The sequence below is a fragment of the Ambystoma mexicanum genome, chromosome 5q, assembly GCF_040938575.1.
Source record: "Ambystoma mexicanum isolate Mex_15411 chromosome 5q, UKY_AmexF1_1, whole genome shotgun sequence".
Taxonomy (NCBI): domain Eukaryota; kingdom Metazoa; phylum Chordata; class Amphibia; order Caudata; family Ambystomatidae; genus Ambystoma; species Ambystoma mexicanum.
In genome coordinates this window covers 1,079,386,013-1,079,400,601 of record NC_090933.1, presented here as the reverse complement: position 1 = coordinate 1,079,400,601, position 14,589 = coordinate 1,079,386,013, and positions in this window count along the sequence as shown.

Sequence of the window (14,589 nt, the reverse complement as noted above, 5' to 3'; positions counted from 1 at the left end):
TTTGCCAGAACCAGCTTCACCACTTACATACAGGAACATAGGTTGATACTGTTTACAGCTACAAGTTTTAGTTTCAGGTTTAAAACCATGCTCAATTTCTTCAGTTACTTCAGTTACTGAGTTGTTTATCATTTAGCTGTGATTTGAGCACTGACAAGTCTTCTTCAGATTGTTTAGATTGATACATGGCTATTTCCCCAAGTGGTTCTTGGCTTCCTGTAAGAGAAAGATGACAGCCTTCAGGAGTGCTTTTATCTAGTAGAGCTTCAATGTCTTCCTCTTGTTGACGTTCGTTGTCCAACATTTGTTTGTATTGTTTAAAATTGACATTTGTTATACTGCTTTCATTTGCATTGGATGCAGCTTCAAATGTGTCATGGTCACCTAATAATTCTTCGTCTTTCCTCCAAGGTTTGAAAAGTTGTAGTAGGGCCAAGTAATAAGGTCCTCTATGTTGGGGAGATTTAAATGATAACTTTACATGATTAATTAGACTGGGTTTGGTAAATTGTACTAGGCTTCCTTCACAAGTTGAGACTGAATATTTGCCAGTTGTCTCATCTGGTATAACCTTCTTTTTGTAGGAGCAGTTTTGGGCTATGTGGTACAAGCGCATGTTTTCCAAAGCAGTACTGCTGATTGGGTAGTATGAGTGAATTCATTGTTTTGAAAATGTCCTGGTCCTTTTTCATGATAAAGCTGGACCAAGGTTTAGCCAGTCAATGTTTTCAGATTTCCCTAATAAGGGTGCACATGTCAAACGGTCTGCAGCTTCGTAGCACCAGCGTTCTTTATGGGATAGAATTTTTATACAGAGGCTGCACAATGTTTGTGACAGTGATTTGTCATATGATATGTCATCCTAGAGACCTTTTAGCTCTGTTTTCTCAGGTTTGGTAAGGCTATGACATATCTTGCTACTGCAGTGGAATTTTCTGCAATGTATTGTATGTCTATATTTGCATTCCTTTTACACTGTGTCAAAGAGATGACATAAAGCTATTTACTTCCTCTTGTGCAAATTGGTCTAGGGAAGCCAAAGCGACATTTGGTATAATATTTACCTTTGTTTTTATATGGAGGTTGTCGGTATGTTTTTGGAAGCGTAGGATTTGTGTACATGGGTCACTATTTGTGGTTTCTGAAGGGATGTCACAGATGATGTATATTTCAATAAATTGTAAAACAGTGGCATCTTTTATCCACAAAAGCATGTGGATGTATGGTTTCCTCTGGATTGAAATTCTTTTCTCCAAAAGAGGTTTTCCACTTCTCCAAGTGGAAGGGTAGTTTTATTGCAGATGAACTGTAGCATGGTAATGAAGCAATGGTGAAAGTACCATGATCCATTGACAGGTCAAGAGAACAGAGTTCTCCTGGTGTTTTTATATCTATTCCCTCTTTATTTTGGTTTGCAGTGCGTAAGAAGTCATGCAAGTCATCCCATGCATATTCTGCACAACTTAAAGTAACAGACCATGTGGGTGGGCCTATGTTCCATAGCATACAACGTACATCAGCATGACATCGGAAAGAGTATTTTTTTGCACCACGCAAGTTTGCCAAGAGATTTATGATACTTGACTGCAAAACCTCATCTTTGTATTTTATCTTTTAAAGCAGTTGGGTAGCGGATAGGTATACAAAATTAGAGCTTGTTTTTAATGTTTATGCAACTCAATAACTTAGAGTTGCTCGTTCGCTTTCGAAGAGGAGGTTGAAAATGTATTTTACATTTTGTCTGAATCTTGGGCATTCAGAATACATTCCTAAACAGCGATATTCTGAAGCATTAATTTGTGTGGATTCTTCATCATATCTTCCTCCTTTTCCTGTAGGAAATAGTAGAGGAAAAGAACGTGCTTCTACACTTTTCTCCCATATGCTTATTGGAGATACTTTGGCTTGATGCATTAGATATCTTTCTAATGCATCTTCTATGGTGTCTTTGGAGTGTAGTGGGTGAATTGTATACTGGTATAAAATGTTGACTTCAGTAACATGATCTACACCTTCAAATTGGCACGTTTCTGGTGAATCTTGAATTATTTGGGTGGTTTCCCATACATTTTCCTCTATGCTTATATCTCTGCAGTATTCATTGTTTTCTTTGAGATATTGTAGGGCTTGTCTAACTTTGTTTAAGTCGACTAGATGTTGCCAAATTGTTTTGTCTTTTGTTGGTACACCATTAACTAGTACAAGCAACGATTTCACTTTTGGCTGTTGTACTCGTAGAGTTTCTACATTTTCTTTAAGATCTAATGTCAAATCTACTGCTTTGCCACAAATGCCTTATTGTAACACAGATGGGGGCAATTTGGTCATTTTCGGTTGAAGACATAGTATAGCTTCAAATGAGTGTACTGTTTGGATTATAATGCTCTGTTACAAGTTAAGTTGTTGGTGATGTGATGATGGCATTCGGTTATTGTCAACCTTTGTATTGCAGTATGTGCAAACTATTGAGGGGTCAGTAATTATGTATTTATTTTCTACTATTAGATATAAAGCTATTGGGACCCCTCGTTGGCCTTTCTATTGTAGGCCATATCTACTATTTTTGTGCTCTTTTTATAAAAAGTTCTTCGGCAACAGACACATACTTTGTCTGGTACTTCAGCAGATGTTTTTGAAATGTAGCTATCACTTTTTTATGTGTTTGTAAGAAGGTTGGTGTTTGTGAGGTTTTCGCTAATGCTTTCTAAAGTTACTGTGTTTACTTTGGATGTGCTATATTTTGAAGTGGTTCTTTGGCTGTTCCATGTAGAAAAATGTTATTTAAATTTTGCAGTTTTAGAGCAGGACTTTTTGCATAGTACAGTCTATGGGCAAGATTTTGTATTACAGAATGGTGTGTTGCTAACATTTTGATGTGGTGGAAGATGCGTTTGTAAGCAGTTGCTGAAAGGTAAGCTAACAAATGTCCTTGCGGTCCAGTGTAGATGCGTACTGGGCAGGAGTCCATGGTATGTAAAGTTTTCATTCTACTTTTTTCTTTTAGCTTCACATAGTGATTGAGGAATTGTCATAAAGATTTGAATGATTGTTGGCTTATGTTGCATATTGAGCTGCACGTCCATTTGTACACTGGATGGTTTGTTTGTGCAAATGGAACATTTGGTTGAAAGCTTGTTGGGGACATTTTTTCTATTAGGGTTTCTTTTGCTATAACGGTGTTTCATACCATTTCATAGCTTTGGCCATTATTGTGTATGGGAATCATTTTTTTTTTCTTGTTTATTAACCTCTTCATTGAAATATGGTTCTGTGTTGCATGTGTGAATCCATTCACCTTCACAGAAGTTTGAAAAGATATCTATATTGACATAGCACATGTTTAGAAGTTGTTTTGTAATTTATTGATTAATTTAGTTAGTGGTTTCATTCTGTTTAAAATTAATATAAACACATTTTCTTTAGTAGAAATGCCCTATCACTTAGAGCTTCAAGGATTCGTTTTATTTAGTAGTTTTTAAGGGTAGTTCGTGATTGTTTAGCTGTCCTTATAAGATTGTTAAGAACTCTACAATAGACATTTTTTCATGAAATAGATTTTTTGGAATGCTTTTCTGTGGCTACGTTAATATTCACAGATATAGTGTAAGGTTCATTAGTAGGTCTGCTTTTGTTTGTACATCTTTTTTCACTTTTTACTCTGTTTTTGCAAGAGGGGCCTTATTTTGTTTTGTGGTGGCTGGTTTATTTTTGGTGAGTGATGTTACTAGTTGTTCTATTTTAATGTTTTCTATACATTGTTTTAGAGGCGGATGACTATATGGCTTGTTTTTGTTTTTATCTGCTCTATATTTTCTTTGTTTTCTATGGAGTTGGTTTTTAGTAGGCATTCTGTTCTGTCAGAAAAAAAAGAAAGTTTGTGTTTGTAAGTTGTGGAATGTTTCTGCATGTATTATGCATGTGTGGGTGTGTGTGTGCAGGTGCGATTGTACATATGAATAGAGTTCTGTGTGATTGTGTAGTGGGATGATAGGTGTGGTTGGGAAGATTGTAAGAGCTAAGAGGCTGTACAGGTGTGATGGGCTTGGGTAAATATAAGATTGAAATCGGGTGGTGCTGTATAAAATAAGTATATTTATGTGATTGGGAATGGGTAATACACTGTTGATAGTAGAATGTGTTGAGCACTATTGGTGTTAATGAGTAAGGAAGTGGTGGTGTGATGGAATGAGTTGGAATATTATGATATTTCCCAGAAAACCGTAGGTGTTATAATGGTGTGATTTAGTGTGTGGGTGTCATTGAGTGTTGTGTGGGTGTAATTGAAAAGGAGTGAGGACGTGTGTATATGTGTACTCATGTGTTTTTAGGTCATTTGAAATGCAATGAGTGTGAAAGTTGTTGGTATGGAATTAAGAACCTCACATGGATAGGGGTATGGAAGAGTAAGGAAGTTAAATTGTGGTGTAGACGTTGAAGAGGCATGGATGTGTTGTTAGGTAGTAAGGAATTGGTGGTGTATTGAATAAAGAGCAATGCTTGGATAGGAATGGAAAGAGTGTGAATGCTGCAAGAGAATGTGTAACATTCTTCTACATGTCTCGGGCGGATAGCTTAGCAGCAACGTGCTCGCCTTGGAAGCAAGACGACACGGACCAACACAGCGCGTTATAAATAACCTATCATATCATATAATATCATAACAGTGAAATATAATATTGTTGAAGAGAAAATTAATGCCCTAGGCTAATATTTATTGAAAGCACATTATTACAATTAGAGAGATACACATGCTATATTAATTTACTTGCTTTGTAGGATGTGGAGAGTGCTCTTTCTTCAGTAGCTGTCTTTGTCAATCCTCTTTTTTCCTGTAATTGTCGAAGAAAGTAAGTGGGTATATGTGGTAATGGTGAAGTACTTTCAGTAAGAGAGGATGTTATTTATCAAGGTAGGTGGAGTTGTTGGGAAAAAGAGTTAATAAAGTTGTGTTATGGGTGGTATAGTAAAGTATGTTAACTATGTTTTAAGAACAACTGCACTATGACTAGTGCTGTGTGGGACATTATAAGGAACAGGGCAAACGTGTGTGTAAAAAAGATGCATACATAGGTTATTTTTGCAGCACGGGAACGTTTCTTGTACGGCTAATATGTAATGGTCTTAGTTGTGCTGCAAAGTTTGGCTTCATGTAAAAATGGATGAACATTTCTTGTTTTTGTGGGCAATTATTGTGTTGGTGCTTTTAATAAGAGAGGTTCTTTGTTTGTGGTGCAATGTATTTGTAATCTGTTGCAGTGTTTTTAAAGAATACGGAAACTGTGGCCTAGTGGTAATGCAATGGTAGTTTGCAGTGGGAGCAGTGTATAGTTTGTTATAGGAGTGGTTGGAAAAGAACAGTACTTTAGATGTAAGGAGAAGTGTTGTATATAGATACTTTGGCAGTATACACATATGTGTGAGCAGGTGGAGAATGGTGGCACTATAAGGGATGTAATGAGAGAGGTTAGAACGTATGACATTTATATGGAAGGAAAAATGCAAAATGCTGTGCGTTCAAAAATGTTTCTTTTTAGGAGCACTTTTGTTGAAAGTTAAAAAAATGCATATGTGCATTTCCAGCAAAACTGTGTGTAACCTTTTTCTATAAGTAAGGGAAACGCAGATGCAAAAGATTTGTAGAACACTGTTAAGTGGCACTTGGTATGTGGATGTTTAATATGTTGGCAGTAAATGTAAGTAACTACCACTTGATGTGACCAAGTGCCGAATGTTGCAATACATGGCATTTGATAGAGTGGTTAAAAAAGAGAATATGCTTATTGAGAAGCTTATTACGGGGTAATTGGCAGCAACCCTATACATATATATTTATAGACGTATTTTAACATATTACCTAAAGAAGTATATGTATACCTGTACTATGTTTTGTTAAATGTAGATATTGTTGAATCTGCAAATAGACACCTTGAAGTGTTTCCCAGTAGTTTTGATGCAGGTGGCTGTGACTAACAGGAGACATATACTCTGAGAGTTCAGGAGTACATCTGAAGTGTTGAACTGAGATGACAGGGTTACATGTAGAGTTTTTGGGTGTGATTGGTGGATCAGTCGTTAAGGTCTGCAGACATCGGGGGATTAGCCAATTAGGTTTTGTGGTTGTGGTGTACAGGAAGACAAGGTAGCAAGAGTTTTCTTTGTTGTGTACAGTGAAGATGGCTACGGCTATTCCTTTGAAGATGCAGAGTGTCTGGATGGTGGGTAATTCTTCGATCCATTGGTTAAAGGTGCACTCTGAGCAGTGTGGATTTTCTGAGAATCTTGGATTTGAAGAATTTGGAGTTTCCTGGTATAGAGTTCAAGGAATGAAGTGGGCGGAATTGCTACCGTTTTGCGAGAATATGGTTACTTTGAAGCATCCAGACATCATTATAGTTCACTGTGGAGGCAACAGTTTGAGCTATGTCACAGGAATATCTTCAGAGTTTGCCATGAATTATACATTTGCAAAGTTAATGGAACTGTTAACATGTTCGAAGATAGTTTTTTCTTGGGTAGGTCAAAGGCAAATGTGTAAACGTTGTAATTTATTTTGTTCACAAATCAAAAAAGCAAGGCAAAATTAAAATAAAGCTGTATTCGCTTTTTTTCAGGATATTGGAATGACGTCTTTTAACAATGAAAATATAAAGTTTGATATTGTGAACATTTTCCGAAGAGATGGAGTGCATTTGACTGATGTTGGAAATCAGATTTTTCTTTTGAATGTTCAAAATGCATTGAAACCATTTTTGTGAACATGTGAAATATGTAGTGAAATATTTGTTAGTAGCTGTTGTAAATAAATAACAAAAACAGAAAAGAGTTAGAAACAGTGTTTGTAAAAGTTAGAAAGAATAAAGTAGAGTAGAACATTTGTTAGTTCAGTATATAAAACCCACCAAAAATTTAAAAAAGTTCTTTTAAGAGCCACCATTTGTGAACCAACAACAAGTTAATTGATTTTAACTTTCTCCACCCCTCCCTAGAATTTTCCAGAGGTCTGCAAACTATTATACTGTCTGCGGACTGTGCAGGCTACAAAAAGTGCCTCGGAAGTTATGGTCCTTATTGTATGCTAGAGAAAAGTAGTTGGGACAGAAAATTGTTTCTGTCCTTTTTTCGTTATCTCTAGTATACAATTGTCCATTATTACCATTAGCATAGTACAAAATGCTAATGAAAATGTGGGAGAATGTCATTGAGCCAACTACTTTACTGAAAAATGTAAAGCAGATGCAGTCTATAAGATTTTCTTTTTAGTTCTATTTTTGAACTGTGAAAGGTGGCTCCAAAAGGAGGCTTTTTTGGTATGTTTTGCCTTTGTATTTTGGGATTTATTTTCATTAGAGGCAAGGAGGTAAGGTGGAGGAGGGAAGGGGCACCAACCACAGATACAGAGTGGCAAGAGGACAGGAGAATATGTTGGGTGTGCCTTAAATCTATGCTAGGGGCAGTGTTTCTCATGCTCCTTGACCGCAGGCTCAAAAGCACTGTGAAACTGGTTCACCCTGCAGATCGGTGTGTTGCAGTACATACAGAGTACTGTTGTCCTGGAAAGATATGGATCAACAGCCTCTTGTATGGCCTGCAAGGCAGCCGGTGGGATCCTCTGCCCCACAAGAGTAACCTGTTTAGTGGCAAGAACAGTTGAGGAAGATGCAGTAGAGGAAGACAACCTACTACTCCTTGAGAAAGGAACAGGCTTTCTCAGAGCCCCCGGTGGTTTAAGGGTGTGGTGGTGCACAGAGGTGGAACCAAAAGAGTACTGCCCATGTTGTCCGTGACTGAGTATGATTCCACACTCAAAGCATTCAACAAGGACAACCTGAGCCATTTGTACCCATCCTACGGTTTTAAGGAACTGCCACACCCATTATTCTCTTTGGTTGCTGAAGGTAGGCACTTCCTCTACCTCATCTTACTGGTTCTCTTGATCCTCCTTTGTATCATTGCACCTTTTCCCCTGTACAGGCCCTCCAGCTGGTGGTGGTGGTCGCCCCTGGGCAGGTGGAATGGCCATGAGTGATGCCATTTTAAGGAAAATAGCAGGTCTTTGCAGGTGCTCTCTCCTGGATTGTTCTCTCCTGGATTGCCAGACTGTGAATGACTAAAAGCAATGGGTGAGTCCCATCAGAGGAACCGTCCGCGGACGTTGCAAGTGTCCACGGACTACCGAGTTAAAAATAGGCCTTGGAAACTTGTCAAAAGTTGAGAGATCAACTAAGAATGGATTTGAAAGCTGTGGAAGGATAAACTTTCAACTTGAAACATCCTAGATTGGCTGAAAATGTATTTCAAACTGTGCTCAGAGCACAGACCCCGTTCGTGGACACGTCATCACGCCGCATGGGTGCGTTCTCATGATGACATCCGGGGACGTCCGTGCCACTGCCGTTTGTCTGTGGACCTCGGGGGCAGCAGATGCTGGCCGTGTGCTCAGTGATGTCCACAAACGGGCACGCTGTCCGCGGACTAATCAAAAGTGTGGACATGGCGTGACATCCGTGAACGTCATACATTGCCTAAGCGGACCCTGAACATTTGTATTGTGCGCAGACTGTTGGTGTTTTTTTTAAAGGGATTTATGACAGAGTAATACACAAGATATTTATAGTATATTACTTACATTAATTTATGAAAGGGATGGGGTATCGGAATGGGAAACATAAATGGGAGGATTTGGAATTTCTCTAAATTCATCATCGGGGATGGAGGAAAAGTTGTTTCATCAAACCGTCTTTGATTTATGTTTTGTGAATTTGATTGTGGTGATTGCTGGGGGCAAGGAGCACAGGTACACGTAGGACAGTGATAATCAACATTTCTATCAAGATGATTTTGAACATAATTCAGAAGTTCTTTAAAGTCATTGCTAAGTTCATCCAATTTTGAAAACAAGGTCATGATTTCATTCTGTACAGTTGGGGAATGGGATTGTCTATTGTGTAGTTTCTTCATGTAAACAATGCACTATAAGTAAAGGAGACATTATTATTTCAATGAGCTCTGTGTAGATTAAATTATTTGTTTACATTGAAAGATGTATTGTCTACCATTAGAGATTTCATCATCACTCATTTCTTCTTTGGGAAAGTTTTCTTCTAGGCACTAAAATGTGTTTGCCATTTCTGTAAAAAAAAATGGTAATAATAGAAAAGTAAATACAGTGTACTTACTATTTGGTAAGAGGTTCTTTTGCAATGACTTCCTGGTGTAGCCCAATGTTTAGAAAGAGTTGTACTATACTGATAATATGAGGTGCACAGATATGGTTTGTGCTTGGTACATTCCATAATATTGTGTGCTAAATGAAAAATGTATGTTCACATTGGTAAATGTTGAATTGTATAAAGATGTATATTTGGGTGTGGTAAATATTACTTGTGTTGATTTATGTATATGTTTTTGTTATTAGAAGGGTACACAATGTTCTGTTGTCCCCTGTGCTTCTGGGTTTTGTTGATGTTATCTGCAGTCCGCGGACCTTTATACTGTCAGTGCATTCTAGAGCTGCTACTTTGGGAGTGAATATGATACAAGGAACTTGCAACAGATTAGGGTGCACTGGTAAAAACCTATGAAATTCAGTGAAAAAACTTTGTTATAGGGACATTATGGTTACAAGTAAAATCAAACAAACCCAAGAAATTCGCCAGTGATGGTAAGCTAAGCAACCATAACTCACTCTAGCACCTTGCTCTGCTAAGACTAACACCCAGGACATCATATATGACATCACAAGTGCCATTGATGACATCACATATAAAATAAATGTTGATGAAAAGCGCCTAGAAAGTGTTGTATTTACAATGTTGGTAGCAAGATATTAGGGGTGATCAGGAGACCTCTCATGAACTACTTAATGTATTAAAAAATGTACTCACCTAAACAAAACGTTATGTTGGAGTCTTGTTGTTTATACAGGAACCTAATAATACATCAACAAAGGCAATAGGTGAGGTGATCATAGAAGAACTGTATTTTTAATCTAGTAATATCGGCCAGTAAAATAATACATGCAAGCCTATCAGAATTTTGCCTAATGTTAAACATGAAATAAATGTCTAACAATACTAGACTTAGTACACACTTGTGTTAGTACAAAGAATAAATACAAAGACCCTCAATGCATACAAATCTGAGGCACATACAGGGAAACTGCAGCAAGGAGGAAAGAAACAACATCACCAGAAAATAACAATAATATTAATGTTCATCATCACGTATACAAATTAATCGTGTCTTTTAGGCCTGCTTATTGCCCCATGTATGTGTACCATGAGCTGAGGCCAAACCCTAAGGAAAGTACTTTAATAACATACAACAAGGTTAATGTCTAGATATATAGAACCTTTTGAATATTTAAATTCTTACTGTCAGTAAACAAAAACAACTGGCCTAGATATGTCAGTGAACAAAAAGAAGTGGCCTAGATATGTGATGTCTTCAGTGATGTCATCAATGACATGTGTGATGTCATCTTTGATGTCCTGGGTGTTAGTCTTAGCAGTGTACGGTGGTGGTGTGTGTTATGGTTGCTTAGCTTACCATAACTGGTGAATTTCTTGGGGTTTTCATTTTTACCTGTAACGATGACGTCCCTTTAACAAAGATTTTTACTGAATTTCATAGGATTTCATTATTACAACTTAAACATATCGTTCCTTTAACAATGTTTTTCACTGAATATGCATTGTTAGGGAGAATTCTCATAACTGGCTAATTTCCCTTACCTATTGAGTCCCTCAGCAGCTTTGCTGGATTTCTAGGATTTATTTTTCTTCACATGGTAAGAGTGGAGCCTTTTTCCCACTCTTGCATGTGTTTTGCTGTGTGTATTTTTACTGTGTGTGTGATCTTAGGCACTGGGGCCTCACCTACTCCATGTGCACCACTTTTTTTGTGTGTGTTACACAGCACCTTCAGTGCAGTAACAAAGGGTTGTCTTTTAGACTTCCCTCTGACTCCATTTTTCTGGGACTGACTACTGTCTCCCAGAAACATGTAAAGTTGCCATTAACTTTATGTAGTCTCTTTAAACTACATTCCCAGTACACCCCATCTTATATGGAGTACTGGAAAGGGTTAACTCTTATCCCTTTATGTCTGTGCCTCTTGGAGCCTTGTTTCGCTCCCTTAACATTAAGACTTGGCTGGTGGCAGTGGTACCTACCCTAACTTTCCTACTGCAATTATATTATATAAACGTGGTATTGTTTTAGGCTATTATATTAGCCTCGAACATAAACCCGCTTAACCAAATACATTTTATTTTGGCTCCGGCTGGGTTTAGTCGCCATTTCTTTTTGTTAAAGTCTTTCTCGTGTTCTTCTCTGCACGCCAAACCGGGGATGATTCCTTTGTTTGCTGTCTTTTCGAGGGCTTCTGCACAGAAGCCCTCATTAAGGCACCTGATAGTCTAGGTAGGCAGGATGTGATGGAAGGATCTTCGGACCCCTGCCAGGGGTTGCCTTATTAACACAAGTCGCACTCTTGTCTGATTGGCTAAGGGGACTGGCCTTGCCAGGCCAGCCACCCTGCTGTGTGATGGACAGCCAGGCTGTATGAATGGGGGAAAACTGCATAAAAAGCAGGTCTCTGGGACTGGAAAGACAGAGTCGCCACTGGAACGCAAGAACCAATGAGGAACTGGAAGAAGAGGACCCCAACCACGACAGAACCGCCTGGTGAAGTCCTGTTGAGGTCCGAATCTCCAAATCCGACGACAGAGAAGATCCTCCAGGAAACTTCTTCCCTTGAGCTGGTGGGACCAACCAGTTCGCCCAAACTGCAAGCCAGGACGCCTCCTCTTGTCAAATTCGCTGTACAAAGCTACAGTGGGCCAGATAGCCAGGAAGTCGGACCCTGCTTGGGTTTTAAGGCTCATAACTTTTATTCGTTGTTTTGCTCTGCTGCTGGTTTCTTCACTGGGTGGCGCAGGACCCTCCAGTCTTCCTACTTCGTGTCAGCCCGACAGTCGCTTCAGAAACTGTGAGCCTGTAGGAAACACCAGGAACGTCCGCCGCAGCTACAGCTCCCTCTCCGTTTTAAGGTACTGTGCAAACCCGGTTGCTCGTTTCGTTCAGCTGCGGGGAAAGTGTGTGAAATCTTTCTCCAATCCGAGGGCTTGTCCTTCTCTTTGAACTAACTTTTCTACCAACCAACCTCATCCAGAATCTGTGCCAAGAACTTTACCACGAACTACTCTGAACTGTGTGATCTTGAGCAAAAGACTTTTGACCCATTGACTTTGGCCCTAAGCCTTTTCTAGCTGATCTCCTCACTGTAACTCCTCTTGTTCAACTGCCCTGAGTACTTACCTGTTGGTTTAATCTAATTTCTAATAACTTTGTCATTCCCTCCCTTTTAAATTGCTGGAGTACCATTTTGCTCCCACTTCATTTTGTGAGCTTAACTTGTCTGGAATTTAAGGGAAGTGGTGTGGTGTATTTATGGTTGTGATTTTGAACTTGCTTATAATAGTGAAATGTTATACAACTGTTGAGTAAATAAATATATATTCTTTTACTTAGAAACCTTGAGTCAGTGTTTGCCTAAATCATAGTAATTGCTGTCCTTTCTGTAACTACTTGTACTGCTCGCTTACTCTTGAGATAAGTCTGACTGCTCTGCTACTGCTACCACTTTAACTGTGTAGTGCAGGCTTGTACCAAAGGTGAAATTGTACTGTCACTTGTAGTCTTAATTGTGTGTGGTGTTCCCAAATGGTACTGCATGTAATTCTGTCTTACACTGGTGTACAGCGGTGAGGATAGAGTGCTGCTATTACCTTGGATAAACTAACCACAAGGCTAACATCACTAAAAAGCAATATTAATCATGACTAATATGGAAAGCCACAGTCAGGAGACCCTCCTGAGTTACACTGCTGATTTATTTAAGAAACATGTGTAAAGAAAGGAAACTCTCTGCCAAAGGCAAAAAGACTGAATTGATTGAAAAGTTGTTAAAGAATCCAAGTCTAGGGAGTGGGTCTGAAATGCCTGACTCCTTAGCAAATGTGGAAAGTATTGAGGATGATGCTATGTCTGTTAATGATGAGTTGGAAGAAGTAGATGTGTCTCCTAATGTAGGTCCCTCTGCTCCCCTGCCTGCTCAGCAACCTCAACCCTTGTCCACTGGTACCCCCACAGGTCCTGCACTCAGTTGTGAATTCATTGCTCTAGAGAAAATCAGGCTTGAACTTGAATTCAAACGTTTAAATGCTTAAAATGAACAAAAGCACCAAGATCCTAAGCTCAGGGAAATGGAGTTCAATCACGAACTTGAAATGAAAAGATTGTCTCTTGAAAATGCTTCTCTCCCAGAGTCTTCTAGGTCTTCCAGTCCTAAGAGACCCCATATGCCTAAAGAAATTGTGGGTATGTATTAGTTTGAGCTTGATATTTTGGATTGGTTGGCAATGTTTGAATATAACCATAGTATTCAAGGTCTCACAGGGAATCAATTGCTTCCCTGGCTCTTCTCTAGGCTACCCCCTGTTGCATCTGATGTGGTAATGGAGTTGGGGGAGGTGGATAGGATGGATTATGAGTGTGTGAAGCTAGCTTTAATTGCTAGATTTGGGAAGACCCCTTCCCAGTACCTAAGAGGTTTAGGACGCTCAAAAAGCATGATGGTACCCCTTGGGCTACCTGGGTATGTGAATGTTTGAAAAACGTAGATGGTTGGATTAAGGGTTACAGAGTAAACACTTATGAAGGAATGAGAAATCTTGTTATATCGGAGTCTATTTTTGATGTCTGCTCTCCTGTGCTCAGACAGCACTTGGCTGATTCTAAGGAGATAGATCCAAAGAAGCTAGCTAAGGCTGCTGACTTATGGGTTGCCAACAGGGCCACTCACAGGGATTCTGGGGCTACTCAGAAAAAGGATGAGGGGAAACAGCCAAAGAAATACAACAAAGAGAATTCTAATAACTCCAATACAAAAGAGGGCCACAAACAGCAACATAAGGGTAAACCACATGGGAAACCAAATCAGGCTAGTGCACCATCTGGACCCAAACCAGATGGAGGTCAGAACAAACCCCCATTCATTAAGACATTTGGGTATTGTTATGTTTGTGGGTCAACTGACCATGTGAAAGGGGATCCCATATGTAAGGGTAAACCTTCAGGGGTCCACACTGTCTCCTTAGCCTTCTTCCCAGAGGAAGAGGTTCCTATGGCCAGTGAAAACGTTCACCTACTGGCTGATGAACCCATGAGAATCTCAGCTAGTGTTTCTTTAGTGTCCCTGGGCTTGCTGGAACAACAGAACTTAGATGTCTATAATTCCATCCGAGATAATACTAAAGAGTATTGTAAAGATAGCGTTCTTGTGAATGGTCAGGAAACCCCTGCCATCCGAGATACTGGAGCTAGCATAACTGTGGTGGATTAATCATTTTTTAAGGGGGATGATGTTGCTAAGACACCCAAACGCCTCACCAATTTAGCTGGAAGCCCTGTGCAAATGCTTCCCAGTTACCAGCTCTCATCCAGTGTAATGATATGACTGTCAAAATACCTGTTAGTGTGCAGAGTGAAGGGCCTGGGAGAGTCCTGTTGGGTAATGACCTTAAAA